Genomic DNA, 16,352 nt, shown 5'->3' with positions numbered 1-16,352 from the left:
GTAATGTAGAGAATAAGCCTCGCTTCAATCCTCTGGTTCTGTTGTTCTCAGTTGCTTCCACTGTCTTAATTAGTAACATCTCCAGCTCCATCCTTGTCTGATGTTAGATAATCACATTGGCAGTGTGGTATTTTTGAGTGCAAAGGAGTTCAACAGGGAATTTCAACAACTGAAAGTAATCACCGAGAACAAAGAGGATTTTTACAAGGTATCCTGAAATGTCATTGAAAAGCTGAGAAAACTTTTAACATTGCCAGAATTTTTTCTAAAACAAATTAATGCATAATTAAAATTGAATAGTCTATACTTATATAACAGTATTTTAGGATAAACTTATAGCTTTACTTTTAAAAATAAAATAAAATTATACAGTATGATAGGGACATTTAAAATCATCATATGCAACTCAGTTAAGGAATCCAAATTAGAACAGATGTCTGTTTGTACAAATCCACCAAAGAGAATTCTACTATTTCCCTTGGTATTTTTTTCAACTATTAAAATGCTCTTATTCCACCTAACATTCATTACTTTGTTGACTTCTTTATTTCATGTCATGTACTCTTGCATGATATAGATAACTTTCTTCTATTGACTAGCTTGACTTTAATTTAGATATTTGAAAAGTGTATGCCAGAGTGCTATTTTTTTCTCGCTTCTTCTCAAGGCTAAAATTCCTAGATGTTTAAAGTTTCATTTTATAATATTTTGTTGCTAGTTCATGATTATCCTTCTTGACCTGAACTTACCTTCACAAGAATACTAATTTCAAAATAAATTGCATCTAATTTTAGGGACACAAAGGAATAACTTGTAACGCCCTGATAATACATTCGCTTGGTTTTAGTACTGACTGCTGAAACAATATATTTGTGGAAGGTTTTTTTTTAAAATTAATATTAATTTCTTCCACAATGTGAATCCAGAAAGTGAGTTTTGTGTAGTTTTGTAACAATTCAAATCAATTTAAGTTTGCTCTTTGGGGATTACTGTTGATGAAATTTATCAGTTATTTTTGCCTCTAAAGTCTTAAAAAGTGTGAAGCAATCCCCAGATCATATATTAATATAACATTAATGTAATGCATATTAATATATTAGATCAAAAGTTGAAATATTTTCAAATAGTGAATAAAGTTTAAATAAATGCATAATTTTCCCTTAAATCAAGTGAAACTGAATTCAATTAGCTTGTGTTTACAAGTTTGTTTACAGAATAACAGTAATGCTTAATGGGGAAATTTATGCAAATTAATACACAAAAGTACTAAGCAATAAGTATAAATGTGTATGATGTTCTGTTTTCAACCCCTGAATGTACAGTCAAAGACCTTTTATAGATTTATGACCTTTACCTTTTATCAACTTTATCCTCACAGATTTTGTGGCTCTATAAAACAGGGAAAAGCTGAAGTAAGATCATAAGGACAGTCACTGTTTCACTTAGCAATTGTTTCATTTAGTGACTGAATTGCTGGTGCCAATTGTAGTCACTAAATGATAACTACATGTGGGATAGTAAATTTTATTTTCAAGATTTATATAGGCATATGCACATTTCCCCTTTAAACTTTATTTGAACATTAAACATGAAACATATTTAATAGTGGGGGTAATTACATGGAAGGTGCATATTAAGGTGGTTTGGTTGTACAGAAAAAATAATGGTAATATATAAAAACAAATACACGAAGAAGGGTAGGAACAGGAAGGCCAAGAAAATACTAATTTATCTTGAAAGGGCTCTTACTCAAAGAGCCCTTCAAATGATCATATGAGCACTTCCCATGATATCACTTTTGAAAGAAATTGTGAAATGTTCATATGTTCAAAACAGACCTATGAAATAGATAAGTACAATCATGCGTACAATGCTTTGTTAGATCTCTGACTGCCAAGTTTTAGATATAAATGAAAGCATGACTATTGATATTGACCTTTAAACAAGCCATTCTAATATTTGTTTCGTATGCAGTTTTCCAAATATTGGGTGCCCACTTCACATTATTTCATGAAAACAAGGGTTAGCTTTATTTCCATCCTTGTTTTATTCAATTCCTTATCTCTTTACTTTTTATAATATTTAGTCATTAGAATTCATATCTAAATTATTTTTAATATTTAGAATTATGATTCCTAGAGTGTTGTGCACATTTCAAATACTTATCTAGGATGTGAAATTATAAAACAGAAGCAAACAAGAACCTGAAAAGAAAGATCAAAGGAAAACACAAGCCAGAGATTAAAGAGGAAAACTCAAATAAGACAAGGTTGGAATCACTTCTAGGCAACCAAAGATAAAAGATTTATTCCAGCTTAAACATACCGTATGTATGTCTCCCTCTCATTCTAAACTCCACTAATACATTTATTCCCCATTAGATTGGGCAATGGATGAGGATGAGGCTTTAATTGGAGATAGAGGAAGAATGTTGTCTATACTCGGCATAACTTAAATGGAAATTGGTATTTGGTTGTTAAGAATCGCCTTCTAACAGCTCAAACAGTCATTGCTACTGTATATTTGATCAGCTTCTGAATTCCAATTTAAAAAATAGATTAATTAAAGACTTTAATAGCAAATTATACTTCCAAACCAGTTGTGTAACCAAATAGCAACGTATATATTTCAACACTTACCTCTAACCCATGGACTGCATGGAACGTACAAAAAAAGAGTCAAAAACAATTTGGTTAAGGAATCCACTAAGGAGAAATTAATTTTGCAGACAGGCAAACGCTACACTCTTCCACAACTCATTCATTGTAAAGTATGGTCTAATGAGTTTACCAAAATCTTCTGACTTCCTAGCAGGCATGGATCTAAAAGGATAATACTAACTTTTAGCCAGTTTATTTTTCCATTATAGCTTAAGAACGTTTTAAGGAGGTTTGTATTTTTTCCATATGTGTTTTGTTGTATCCAACTCAAGGCTGTCAAACTCCCGGCCCATGGCTGGAGACATCTTGCGCTGGCCATGCCCATGCCAGGTTAGCGAAGGGGGAAAAAGGCCCAGTACATCACATGATGCTGCCATGACGAGGTGAGTTTGACACTCCTGCCCTAAAGGAAAGATATAGATGTCAGATGACTTTGGAAGATGAGGAAGATTAAGCTCAGCTGTTTGCCACTCTCCAACTTGAAATGAAGATGACTGGAAAGGATCTATTAGCAATGATTTGATGAGATTCTTTTCTGAATTTGAGATAATAGTTTAATTTGGTCAGCAAGAGAGAATGATGCCGTACAAATTCCTGATTTTTAATGCTGGTATATCCTGCCCAATAATTAAAGAAAAAGGGGTGAGTCTCATGGGGCTGATTTATTCTTAGTAAAGAAAAATTGTGATGGCAATGTATAAAATTATATAATGCGGATAATCTCCCTCACTGAACATGAAATTCATATATAAAGATTTTGAGTTGTATTAGTAAATGTTTATGTTCTCCCAAATGCATCCTCTTATTGCAAGTCTGACTGCTGGGAATATTTAGAAAGATTATTGGAAGAAATAATTACTTTGCACATCTGAGCCATAATTATTTTACTTGGTGATTTTACTTGGTGAGGGCATATGTGAATTTACTGCTCAAATTAATAAATCAGATTCAGATTCCTTAGCCCCAATTATTGCAGTATGTAATGCCAAGGTATCCCCATGTTTTTGTATGGAGTTTGGATCTAAGGCTTAAAACACATAGCATCATTAGAACAAACACAATCACAACATCTAAAAAGTATCTTCAGTTCGGTTAAAAGGACCTCAGTTGCTGGAGTTAGAGCCGAATTGGGAATCTATTCAATTTTGTTCTTTGTCTAAAATCAGGACATAAAACTGTTGCTACAAAACCAATGCTATGGAAACTGACAAGACTCCCAAACTGTTAGAACAAACAAGATTTCAATTACAGACCTCTTGGTTTGTATCACTGACAAATTATATCAGGAACTGAGGTCTCCTTGTTTCTGGTCAACTGTCTCTGGAAAACAGGTTAAAAAGATTGTTGTACAAAGAATTTTGGATATTGAATTGAAAGAGAGGTAGAGCCATACGGAGTAAGTCTGGCACATTGAAATGAATAAGCCACTGTAAATATCCCTTCCACATTTCCAAATACTTGTATTTGTAAGCACTAGAGATAAAAGATATAACAAATATCTTACTTGACTGTTAATAAAGGAGGAAGAGATCAGTATCTTGGACTGTACAATAAATGGCCTATTGGGATCCTTATATTAAAACCAAAATATTTCATGTATGGTCAGAATCCAATGATTATATACAGCTTTGTATTTGAACAAAAAATACAGCTGAGAACTGCATATGCAGATTTGATTTCTTTTACTTATTTCTTTAATTCTGTTTTTAAAGTAGGATCTTATTGTTCTGTGTTTGTATTTTGTATTCTGATATGACATATTACCCACTTACAATTTGAATTTGATTAGTTTTTGCTTCAAAAATTAAGTGAGAAGTTTAAAGGACAGGCGCAAAGTATGAAGTGGTATGTGGAAGTGGTGGAAGAATAGAATAGAAAACAATAAGAATAGAAAAGTGTGGCGAAGTATAACAAGGTGTGCTTTTTTGCATATTGTATGACATACTGAGATCTAGTTTGGTGTACTGGTTAAAGCATTAGGCTGGAAATTGCAAAACTGTGAGTTCTATTCCTGCCTTAGGCAGAAAGTCATCTGAGTGACTTCAGGCTAGGCATTTTTCATAGCCCTAGGAAGAGAGTAATGGCAAATCATTTTTGAAAAACCTTATCAAGAAAGCTTAAGGGCCTTGTTTAGACAGTCCCTGGGACTCAGACATGATTGAAGAGAAGAAAAAAAACATTAGGAAAGAAATAGAGTGAAATATGTTGTGGGGCTATGACAGGGTGTCAAACTCACGGCGTCACAGCTTCGACACATGATGTATCAGGACATTTCCCCCCTTCACTAAACTGGTCATGGGCGTGGCCACTGAATGACACATCCAACCTGCGGCCGCGAGTTTGACAGCCCTGGGCTATGAGTATCTAAAAGCTCTTTTATAACATTAATTACCAAACTACTTATGATTTAATATGTTTTCTAAAATAATGAATGTATGTAGTTAATTGAAATATCATTTTGATATTTTTTGAATGTTTTAATTCCCTCCTTTTCAATTCTTTTTTTGCTAGTCATGGATGAATATGTTAGAAAAAAACATTTTCTCCTTGACAAAATAAAAAGTATGTTTAATATGAAAATTTTTTAATGAAAAAAACCAATTTCGTTGTATTTAAGTACAATGACAATAAAGATTATACTTATACTTATGTTTCCTGTGCCATGCTGAATCTACCAGGAGCACACATCTGGAGCAAGGAAAGGAGAACAGATTGAAAATATAATGCTAATTCTGTGTAGCTTAATTGATTTTTAGAAGCCACATTGTGTAGTATTAACAATGATTTATCACATGCTTAATTATTGCAATTAATTAGTTACAACTGAGAATCCTACCCAAGGTTTGTTTTAAATGTAAATTGCATTTCCACAGCTTCCATAACTGAGTTAGATGTGCCGTTTTGAGAGAAGGCAGAAATAATCACATAGTGATTTAGTGTGCTGATAGAATTGCACTGAAATTCATATTTTCTTATAATACGGAGTAGTTTAATTAGTTTTAGAAATAAACAGAAGATGAAAAAATCAGGGAAAGGCTGGTATTTTCAATTTGTTAAAGCTGTTTTGAGGATGGAAAAATATTTAAGAGGAATTTTCCCACTGGACGGAGGGAGGCTACTGGTGGCAGTAGGTGGTCTCGCAGGTACCCTGGGCCTAAGCCATGGAGCGGTTTAAAGGTCATAATTAGTATCTTGAATCGCACCCGGAAAACAATCGGCAACCAGTGCAGGCTGCCTAAAAGGGGTGTAACATGGAAACACCTAGATACCCCAATGATAACCCACGCGGCTGTATTCTAGACCAGCTGAAGCCTCCGGGTGCTCTTCAAGGGCAGCCCCATGTAGAGAGCATTGCAGGTAAGAAAGGACGAGGGCATGAGTGACTGTGCACAGAGCAGCCCAATCCAGGAAGGGGCGCAACTGACGTACCAGGTGGACCTGGTAAAAGGCACCCCTGGTCACGGCCATCAGGAGTTCTTCTAAACTAAGCCGCATATCCAGGAGGATTCCCAGATTGTGGGCCCTCTCTGAGGGGGCTAACATTTCTCCCCCTATTATCAAAGATGGAACAAGATGCACAAATCGGGGTGATGGAAACCACAGCCACTCAATCTTGGATTGAGCTTGAGCCTGTTCCTCCTCATCCAGATCCGCACAGCCTCCAGGCATCGGGACATCACGTTGAGTGCATCGTTTGGGTGGTTTGGGGTAGAGATGAAAAGTTGGGTATCATCAGAATATTGATGATACCATAGCCCAAAACCATGGATGATCTTGTCCAGCGGTTTCATGTATATGTTGAACAGGAGGGGTGAGAGAACTGACCCCTGGGGCACCCCACAAGTGACGCACCTTGGAGTCGATCCCTGTTCTCCAGTCAACACGAACTGTGACTGATCGACAGGTAGGAGGAGAACCACCATAAAATGGTGCCCCTCACCCCCAACCCCCCGAGTTGTTGCAGTAGGATACCATGGTCGATGGTATTGAAAGCCGCCGAGAGGTCTAATAGGACCAGGACAGAGGAGCAGCCCCTGTCTGGGGCCCCCCAGAGATCATCAACCAATGTGACCAATGCCGTCTCCATGCTGTACCCGGGCCTGAAACCCGACTGAAACGGATCCAGGTAGGCAGCTTCATCCAGATACTGAGGAAGCTGACGTGCTTCCACACTCTTGACAACCTTCGCTACAAAGTGAAGGTTGGAGACCAGATGATAGTTGGCTAAAGAAGCTGGGTCCAGGGAAGGCTTCTTAAGGAGGGGCCTCACCACTGCCTCCTTCAAGGCGGTGGGAAAGAAACCCTCTCTCAATGAAGCGTTGGTAATCGCCTGGAGCCAGCCTCGTGTAACTTCCCGGGAAGCCGAAACTAACCAAGAGGAACACGGGTCCAGCACACAAGTGGCAGCACTGAGTCTCCCCATATTCCTTTCCATGCCCTCGGGGGTCACAGGGTCAAACTCATCCCAGATAGTCTCCACAAGATTCATCCCCGTCGACTCACCCAAATCTATCCAGTCAGAGTCCAAGCCTGTCCGAATCGGAGCGATTTTATCCTGCAGATACTGAACAAATTCTGCAGCCCTACCCTGCAAGGGGTCTTTCCCAGTTCCTTGGTTAAGTAAGGAGCAGGTCACCCTAAACAGGGCAGCTGGGCAGTTATCTGCAGATGCAATAAGAGTGGAAAAATGTTGCCGTTTTGGCACTTTTATCACCACTAAGTAGGATTTAATATGAATTCTTACTAGTGTTCGATCAGATTTGGACCAGCTGGTCTTCCAACCACTCTCTAGGCATCTTTTCTAGTGTTTCATCTTCCGGAGCTCCTCGTTAAACCAGGGAGCTACCCGGGATCGACACTAGGTCAGAAGCCACAAAGGCACAACGCGATCCAAGGCCCCAGGGGCCTCCCTATCCCAGGCTTCCACTAGGGCTTCGGTCGAGCTGTGAGCAAGGGTTTCAGGAAAAGTCCCAAGCTCCATCAGGAACCTTTCAGGGTCCATCAGGCGCCTAGGGCGGAACCATCTAGTCGGTTCCGCCTCCTTGCTGCGAGGGCTAGCAATATGGAAGTCAAGCCTGATGAGGAAATGATCAGACCATGACAAGGGTTGGATAGAAATATCCCCTAAATCTAGATCAAATTGAAGAGAACAAGGGCAAACAAGAAAATCAAAGTGCAAACAGGTATTACCATTGTAATGAATTAATTATTGTATTATTAATTAAATGATTTTTATTATGTAAATCACAGAATCAATTTTTTCATAGTTGGAAAAAAATTCTATTTGCCTGCCATCATATATACTCAAGGGTTTGTTTCGATTCAGGAAAGCTGTTACCAGTCACTAATTTTCAGACAAATTGAAGAAGGTTGAAGTGATAGTCTGGTCATTTTCTGTAAATGGATTGGAGGGAATATCTTGCATGGTTCCTTCCATTTAAATACATTTTGTCTGTCTTCATTTAAACATCTAAAGTGAAAGAACCATTCATTCATACATCTCTTTGGAGAATCTTTCATTAGTGATGATATAGAAGAACAAGATTTGTTAATCATGTAGGACATGCAGTTGTTATATATTTAACATATTGAGTGTGTGAGACTTTTGCCTTCTTAAATAAAATTTACAATCTAAAATAAAATAAAACAAATTAAAATGGAAAAATAGGAAGAGGGAGCATTTCTATCTGAATTATCCAAAATAGAGATAGGGTTTAAAACAATAAATAAAACTGGAAATTAATGCTTTACATAAGGGAGAAACTGATGTTTCCTGTCATGTAAAAGCTATTATTAAATATGATAAACTAAACACAAAAATACATTTTCCACTTTAAAAAATATGAAGAAAAATTATCTATAGAATTACCGATTTACCCAGAAGGGGATCTAAAATAGGCTAAGATATTTTTAAGACTGAATGAATAAATGAATGAATGAATGGGAAATAACATTCAAATTAATTTTGTTCATGAACTATAACTCTTTTGTAGTATAACTTTGGTTCTCACAGTGGGCTTTACTATACCAATCTGTGATAGGTATGAGTTAGCTCGATTAATTTCATTAATTGTACCTGCTGGGATGATGAGTTACAATTGAGATAATACCGTTTGTTTGTTTTTTCTTTCCGTACTGATTAGAGCCATACTGAAACCTTATGTCACTGATAGTGCCCTATTTCAGGCTTCAAACTCTCACTCACATCTGGTGAAGAATAAGTGCAGGAGCCTTTTACCGTTCAATTAATATATAGTTGCAAAGTGTTCATTAGTTTATGTTTTCTGCTAATACTTTGTTTTTCTGGTATGTTTCAAGATAAGTTTTCCATTATCCTAGGGCCATGATGGCGAACCTATAGCACGCGTGCCAGAGGTGGCATGCAGAGTCCTCTCTGTTGGCACATGTGCCATCGCCCTAGGTCAGATCTCTGTGGCATTTCTTTTGTGAGTTTCTTTTTTCCTGCAAATGATGAAACAGAATCTCACGAAAGAAAAAATCTCACCACGCTGCTGGTGTTGGGATACCCTGCCTCCCACCAGCCAGCTGGTCTTTGGGTCTCTGCTGCGCATGCAAGCATGCAACCATCCTCAACCAAAATGAAAGCAAACCATTATTTCTGTATCTCCATAGCCTGCTGATTGTGAAATTTAGATTTATATCCAGTGCAGCCTATGATTTACCTACAATATAAAATTAGGTTGCCTTAATTGGAGATCATCTTTCCCATTAGCATGCTAATTTCATACTAATTTCCAATAATGTTCTCACATTATCTTGGAAAATCCTGAAAATAATTCTAGGCAACTATGTCTTTAAAACACATTGAGTTCCAATGTTGCTAAGTGAATAATGATAGAGTGCTTTTTACACTAATGCTACCCTGTCTAAAATTATGAAAATAAAGACATAAATCTTTAGGTATAATTATTTCACTATTTCAGAGGAATGAAAGAAAGATGGTAATGCTGATGCCTAGGTTAATGCCCTTAAAAGATGTGAATTTAAATAGGTCACAGGAAAACTATTTGTGTGGATTTCTAATAGTTTTTGTTTGTGTTCTGATACACAATTGCTCATGTTTTCTACCTGTGAAAAGCTCCTAGAGATGGGAAGTTGGAATTTATTTTAAAAACTAAGTAAGGCATGGAAAACATGCAGAGCACACCACCTGAGTTCTAATGGGTCTATGACAATTTACTTCTGCCATCTTACCGACTCACTATGGGACAACTTGCTGTGAGCCTGGGTCTCTGCTTTGGTTTCTAAAACCAGGAGAGGTGAAAGTTTCCACCTGCCTGCATTCCTTCTCGGAAGGTTTCCTTGGCTCACTTTCCAATGTGTCCTGCCCCCCCCCCCTGGGAAAGGTGGTCTAAGCGGGAGTCATTGTTCCACACAGACACAAACCCAACCACACTCACCCAACCACACACACCAGTGACGTGCAGGCAGGGGAGGCAGGGGAGGCGGAGCCTCACCACTCTCGTCATGAAAATAAAAAAGAATTACTCCAGGAAGCCGTGAAAGTGGCTGGGAGAGGCGCGTTGCTTGGTTTAGCCTCCCTGGACATCTCAGCAGCAGCCCCAAGTGTGCCGATCTCGCCATTTTTTATATCAGGCGAGCCCAGGATCCTTGCAAGGGGAATGGGACGTGTGCAGGAGGCTCCTCAGCTCCAGCCTCAATCAGCGCAGCCGCGGTCCCCTTCATCTTGCCTCAGGAAGGAGGGGAATGGGACCACGTGTGCAGGGGAAGGGGATCGCGGCTCTGCTAATCTGAGGCTGTGTGCTGAGGAGCCTCCTGCACACGTGGTCCCATTTCCCTTGCAAGAATCACAGGCTCGCCCAATGCAAAAAATGCCTAGGTACCATGTTTCCCCGAAAATACAACCTGTCCTGCGCTCACTGACCTAGCGTTATCCCGAAAGCACCAAGTTACAGGAGCCGGGGGTGGGGGGAGCGCTCACGTTGCTTGTCGCCTTCAATATACCGCTAGGTTGGGGAGTGGCGTTCTGTCCGGCAAGAGGGGAGAGTTGCCGGGCGGCTGCTCTCTTGTGAACTGGCTCCCGAAGAGCCGGGAACAGCCTCAGGGGCGAAGCAGCCATGAGGTAACTATGCTCACGAGCAGCCGCCCGGAAAATCCCCTCTCTAGCCGGGAAAAGCGCCATTCACTGACCTGAGCAGCCGCCCGGCAAATCCCCTCTCCAGCCGGGAAAAGCGCCATTCACCAAGCCCTTGCGCAGCTCTCCCAGGCGACCGCCGCTGGCTGCTGCTGCCCGCCGCCGCCCGCCGCCCCGCCGCTCCGCTCCGTGCATAACTTCCAAACTCCAAAACTTCCAGCATCGCCTGCTCTAGGAGTGCTCTCTATGGTGGGCCGGCTGCTGGAAGACTGTCCGGAAAACTCTCTGTCCAGCAGCCGGCCCACCATAGAGAGCACTCCTAGAGCGGCCGATGCTGGAAGTTTTGGAGTTTGGAAGTTATGCACGGAGCGGAGCGGGGCGGCGGCGGGCAGCAGCAGCCAGCAGCGGTCGCCTGGGAGAGCTGCGCAAGGGCTTGGTGAATGGCGCTTTTCCCGGCTGGAGAGGGGATTTGCGGGGCGGCTGCTGAGGTCAGTGAATGGCGCTTTTCCCGGCTGGAGAGGGGATTTGCGGGGCGGCTGCTGAGGTCAGTGAATGGCGCTTTTCCCGGCTGGAGAGGGGATTTGCGGGGCGGCTGCTGAGGTCAGTGAATGGCGCTTTTCCCGGCTGGAGAGGGGATTTGCGGGGCGGCTGCTGAGGTCAGTGAATGGCGCGTTTCCCGGCTGGAGAGGGGATTTGCGGAGTGGCTGCTCAGGTCAGTGAATGGCGCTTTTCCCGGCTGGAGAGGGGATTTGTGGGGCGGCTGCTGAGGTCAGTGAATGGCGCTTTTCCCGGCTGGAGAGTTTCCCGGCAACTCTCCCCTCTGGCCGGACAGAACGCCACTCCCCAACCTAGCGGTATACCGAAGGCGGCAAGCAACGTGAGCGCTCCCCCCACCCCCGGCTCCTGTAACTTGGCGCTTTCGGGATAACGCTAGGTCAGTGAGCGCAGGGCAGGTTGTATTTTCGGGGAAACACGGTACCCAGGCATTTTTTGCATTGGGCGAGCCCGGGATCCTTGCAAGGGGAATGGGACCACGTGTGCAGGCGGCTCCTCAGCGCACAGCCTCAGATTAGCAGAGCCGCAATCCCCTTCCCCTGCACACGTGGTCCCATTCCCCTCCTTCCTGAGGCAAGATGAAGGGGACCGCGGCTGCGCTGATTGAGGCTGGAGCTGAAAAAATTTCTCCGTTTGGGCTGCGCCCCTGCGATCGGAGCAACCACGTGGTTTGATGACGTCACCAGCCTCACCAGTCATAAACGTCACCGCACGTCACTGACACACACCATTCTGACCTTGGGGACTTTTATCCACATCCAAACTGGCAAGCTGCCAATAGCACCTGGGCTTGAGGAGAAGGATTTCTCCTTCAACATGCTGCACCTATACACACAGTATTCCAACCTTGGGAACTTTTGTGTGGAACTGGCAGACAAATTGTGATATGTACTTTGCCCCTCTTTAGCTCTTCTAATGAATCAGATATTTTAAACGGTCTCCTCTGCATATAAAATCCAGAATATTCACCTAGTATTCCTCTTCCCCATCCATCCAAACTTTAGGGGGGTAGAGAGGAACAGATGTAGAACATCTGGGATATGGCAGATTTTTTAGAATGAGGATCAACTGATAAAATGTTGGATGAATCTTCATTGAAACAGGCAATTCCAGTCAAAAGACCAGCAGATTAATCTGATGGATGCAGGAAAAAAAGGGGCAACAAGTGTTTAGTCCAGCTTATTAGATAGGAAGGAGGAAGCTAAACCATTAGTGGAAATGATGCCAAATTCCCAAATGCAATCTTGGTGCTATTTTGCACATCTGCTTCATGTTTGAATGTGACTTGGCCACATCTAGCTGTTCCTTTAAGAGAGGCTGTGAAACTTATCTTGGAGAAACTTAATGACCCAGGGAATGGTGGAATCAAAAACTTTTGAGGAAAGGCAACGTATGTGGCAGCCCTAAACTGCTTGAAAGGAGACATGGTGATTGAGGAATCTAATGATTACTTAAGCAACTTTTGCTGAAGACAGTAAATCAATCCAGTTGTCCTGTTGGTAAGCAAGAATAATCTTAAGACTTTTTGAATAATTCATTCTATTCTGTTTGTCTATTGGGTTGCAAATTAATGGTTATGAATGTTCAGTAAGTGGAAGGGGCCTTCCAAAATGTAGGTGTCAAAAAAAAACCACATGATTATTGATTAAGACCTTATGCCCAAATGAATTGTCTTTTGAGTGGATGATAGACTTTTGCATGAGGCATCTTTGGGAAACACCAAAAAGGGTTGTATATCCTTTGGAGTCTTCAGACTGATAACAACATCCACAGAAACTATGTACAAGAGTGGCTGGAGCAAACTGGCCAGTTTAGTGGTAGATTTCTTTCTTTGCAGTCATGGACCAGTAGAATACAGGTACAAGATTTAAAACCCTAAAGGTTCCATGTCCTTTTCCCACTGTCAAAGCTTACATCTGCCACATCAAGCAATGTGTGGCATCTGTGTGCATGTTTCTGCTTTTTGTGCTTATTTGTATATTCCTTCTGTTTAGGAATACAACTTTTGTTCTTGACTGGAGGATGGTATACACGGTGTATATGGCAACTGTAGTGCCAAATAATGGTCTTAAAGCCACAGCTTTTTTTTTTTGCAGCCCTTGTTTCTTCAGTCTTGTTGTTGATTCTTTTCTTTGCCCATGATTTTGGATCTGTGTAAACCCTAGAATTTAAAACTATCAAGATGATTTTTTCAAAAAATCCTTATTTTGTAGCATTCATGCACAGTGCATGACTATGTAGGAATGTGCTATCTTTTGAAGATGGTATACTTTCCAGAAAACACAGTTGTCCCTCATGGGTTAATGATAATATGTAGATGGAGATGTGTAGGAGGTGTACAATGTCATTTCGTAGCTTATATATTTAAACCCATAAATCCTTACAAAATGGAAGGAATAATTTAATTCTCCAGATAGCTAGAATATGTTTCTTTATTTTTTTTTAGCAGAGACAGGAATGACTGCGGTTGTGTCATCATCCGCAACGCAGCACTGAAAAAGTTGTGGGGGGGAAGAAAGCAAGGTGTCATTCTTTATATTCCTGCAAATAATGACAGTTTAAATGATAATGTAATATATCATCCTCCTAACAGTATAATTATCTAGACTCCCTTGTAGATAATTATTCTGGGATAATTGTCAGCTTCTTGAAAAGTTTTTACGACATATTACATATGTTTTGACTTTAGTACAAATTACCGTTAAACGATTTAACTAAAGTGTTTGTAGGTAGTGAGTTCAGTTGACACAAAATTTAAAATGTAGATAACACTGGAGCAATCCAAATCTAATCAGGTTAGAGAAAACATTAATCAATACATATTTCTTAGCATTAAGCTGCTCTCATTAAAAATGTCATCCTTCGCACCAGAAATATGTATTTTGCAGGAGCTCATGCAGTTACAACACTTCACCAACATGGCTATTTTACTTTTCTGCTCACTTATGCAGAATTTTTGCCTGCTGCAATTTATACCAATCAAATATTGCTATATGTGCCTGTGTTCCAGGATTTAATTGTTTTTCTTTCATGTTTCTGAGTCAACATATTTTTTTTTACTCCATACAGCTTAACTATGCTTGATAATAATTCGGTCTGCTGTTGCCATATTTATGTGTTGTAACTGATTTTGACCAAGGATCAGTAATAATAATCCTTTTGAAAACGGATAAGGCCCTCTAGCTGCCACTTTGCATATACAATGTGGTTCCAAATTCCTGAAGATAGCCATAATCTGATCCCTCCAAGATGGGAGCTCTTCAGTGGTGGGTTGCTGACAGTCCTGACCGGTACGGCTGTACCGGTAGTGGCCTGGAGCAGCTGAGAGAGTACCGGTATGGTGGCTCGTTTGGCCCACCCACCGGCCCGTGCTCAATAGCTGAATTTATGCCAAAAGGCACACTGCACATACACACACAATGTGCGGAGCCTGCACATGCCCCGACAAGCAGCTGGGTGTCGCAGGGGCGGTGGATTGCACATGCGTGCACAGCGCACATCAGGCACGTGCACAGGTCATGTCAGGCTCATGCACAGTGCACATCAGGCAGGTGCACAGAGACTGCGATCAGCGTACCGGTAACGACAATAGGAACAACCCATCACTGGAACTCTTGATGTAATCTGTATACTATCAGAGATTTGAATTCAACAGTAGCCCTTGTTAGAAGTTGTGCTTCTCAACATAAGAAAAATGCTGACTTCAGGTAGTCCTTGATTTACGACAGTTGAGACCAAAATTTGCATTGCTTGTTTGTTAAGAGAGTTGTGGCCCATATTATGACTTTTTTGGTCGTAGTTATTAAGTGAATCATGTTAAGAAAATCTGGCTTTTCCCCTTGATTTTGCATTTTCATAAGCCTGTTAGGAAGATTGCAAATTTCTGTTGTAACCTGAATGGTAACTAAATGAATGGTTGTATAAGTTGAGGACTACCTGTGCTTAAACAATAAAGTACCAGTGGAAGAACAGGCTGCTTAGAAAAAAAATTCAGGCACCTGCACTGCCTTTTTCCCTCCTGTCTTCCCCAGTGTCAGCAAGGCAGAATTGCCAATAAAGCTGCAAAATTGAAGGAATTGTATGTTTTGAGATTCTGCCTCAACCAACAAAGTAAAGCAGCTGAATAATAGAAAGTGTTTTTCCCTTCAGAGGGAATGGATAGTCCAAAAGAAAAGATATGTAGAATACGAGAAAAACAGAATAACAGAGTTGGAAGGACCCTTTGAGGTCTTCTAGTCCAACCCTCTGCTCAGGCAGGAAGCCCTATACGATTTTAGACAAATGGTTGTCCAGTCTCTTCTTTAAAACTTCCAGTATAGAAGCGTTCACAACTTCTGTAGGCAAGTTGTTCCACTGATTAATTGTTCTAACTGTCAGGAAATTTCTCCTTACTTCTAAGTTGCTTCTTTCCTTGATTAGTTTCCATCCACTGCTGCTTGCCTTGTCTTCTGGAGACACAGCAAGGAGGTGAAAATTCTCCTGGTCAAAATGTAGGAATTTTAGCCTTAAGGAAGGCAGACTTGTGTGCAGGCTGTGCCGAGCTTCCCAGAGCCTCCTCTATTCACTTGAGGCACCCCATACTTAATTTATCGTGCTACCATTCTGCTCTTTGCTTGGAGTTTGACTCCCTCTGGTCTATAAAGGCTGGCTGAAAGAGTTTTATGCCGCCTCCCCCCCCCCCCAAAAAAAAAGAAGCTGTCAGCTCCTTTCCATCCATGGAAATGGAATGCTTTAATTGGGGTACTATCGGGGCAATCCAAGAATAGCATAGAACAATCCAGCCAAAGTTCAGTTCTTTAGTTGCTCACACCATATAGACAGAATCTTGCCAGATTAAATTTATGCTATGTAACGGATATACTCTGGGAAATTCTAGAGAGTGACAATCCTAAGTCTTTTCCTCTGTCTCTCATCCGGGTTCAGGTTGTGTTGTCTCTTGTCTTCTCCCTGGAATATACTTCCTCCTTCCTGTTAAACTGCTTCTTCACTATAGTCCATCATACCACTTCCCCCTTTGTAGA

The 16,352-nt window shown here is 40.9% G+C and overlaps 1 protein-coding gene across 2 annotated transcripts in view; it reads left to right on the top strand.

Annotated features, from left to right (window-relative positions):
- Nucleotides 1-16,352, top strand: part of NALF1 (NALCN channel auxiliary factor 1) — a 477,447-nt gene that overhangs the window by 300,236 nt on the left and 160,859 nt on the right. The window contains exon 1 of one of the 2 annotated variants that reach the window (XR_014174817.1): nucleotides 12,691-12,830. The exons of the other annotated variant lie outside the window; for it this stretch is intronic. The gene's annotated coding sequence lies outside the window, so the exon portion shown is untranslated. Of the gene's footprint in view, nucleotides 1-12,690; nucleotides 12,831-16,352 lie in introns of those variants that run through there. 2 annotated transcript variants of the gene reach the window in all.

The sequence above is a fragment of the Natrix helvetica genome, assembly GCF_964273705.1.
Source record: "Natrix helvetica genome assembly, chromosome: 3".
Taxonomy (NCBI): Eukaryota; Metazoa; Chordata; class Lepidosauria; order Squamata; family Natricidae; genus Natrix; species Natrix helvetica.
Note: the sequence above shows the minus strand (reverse complement) of the source record. Positions and strands in the feature narration are given on the sequence as shown.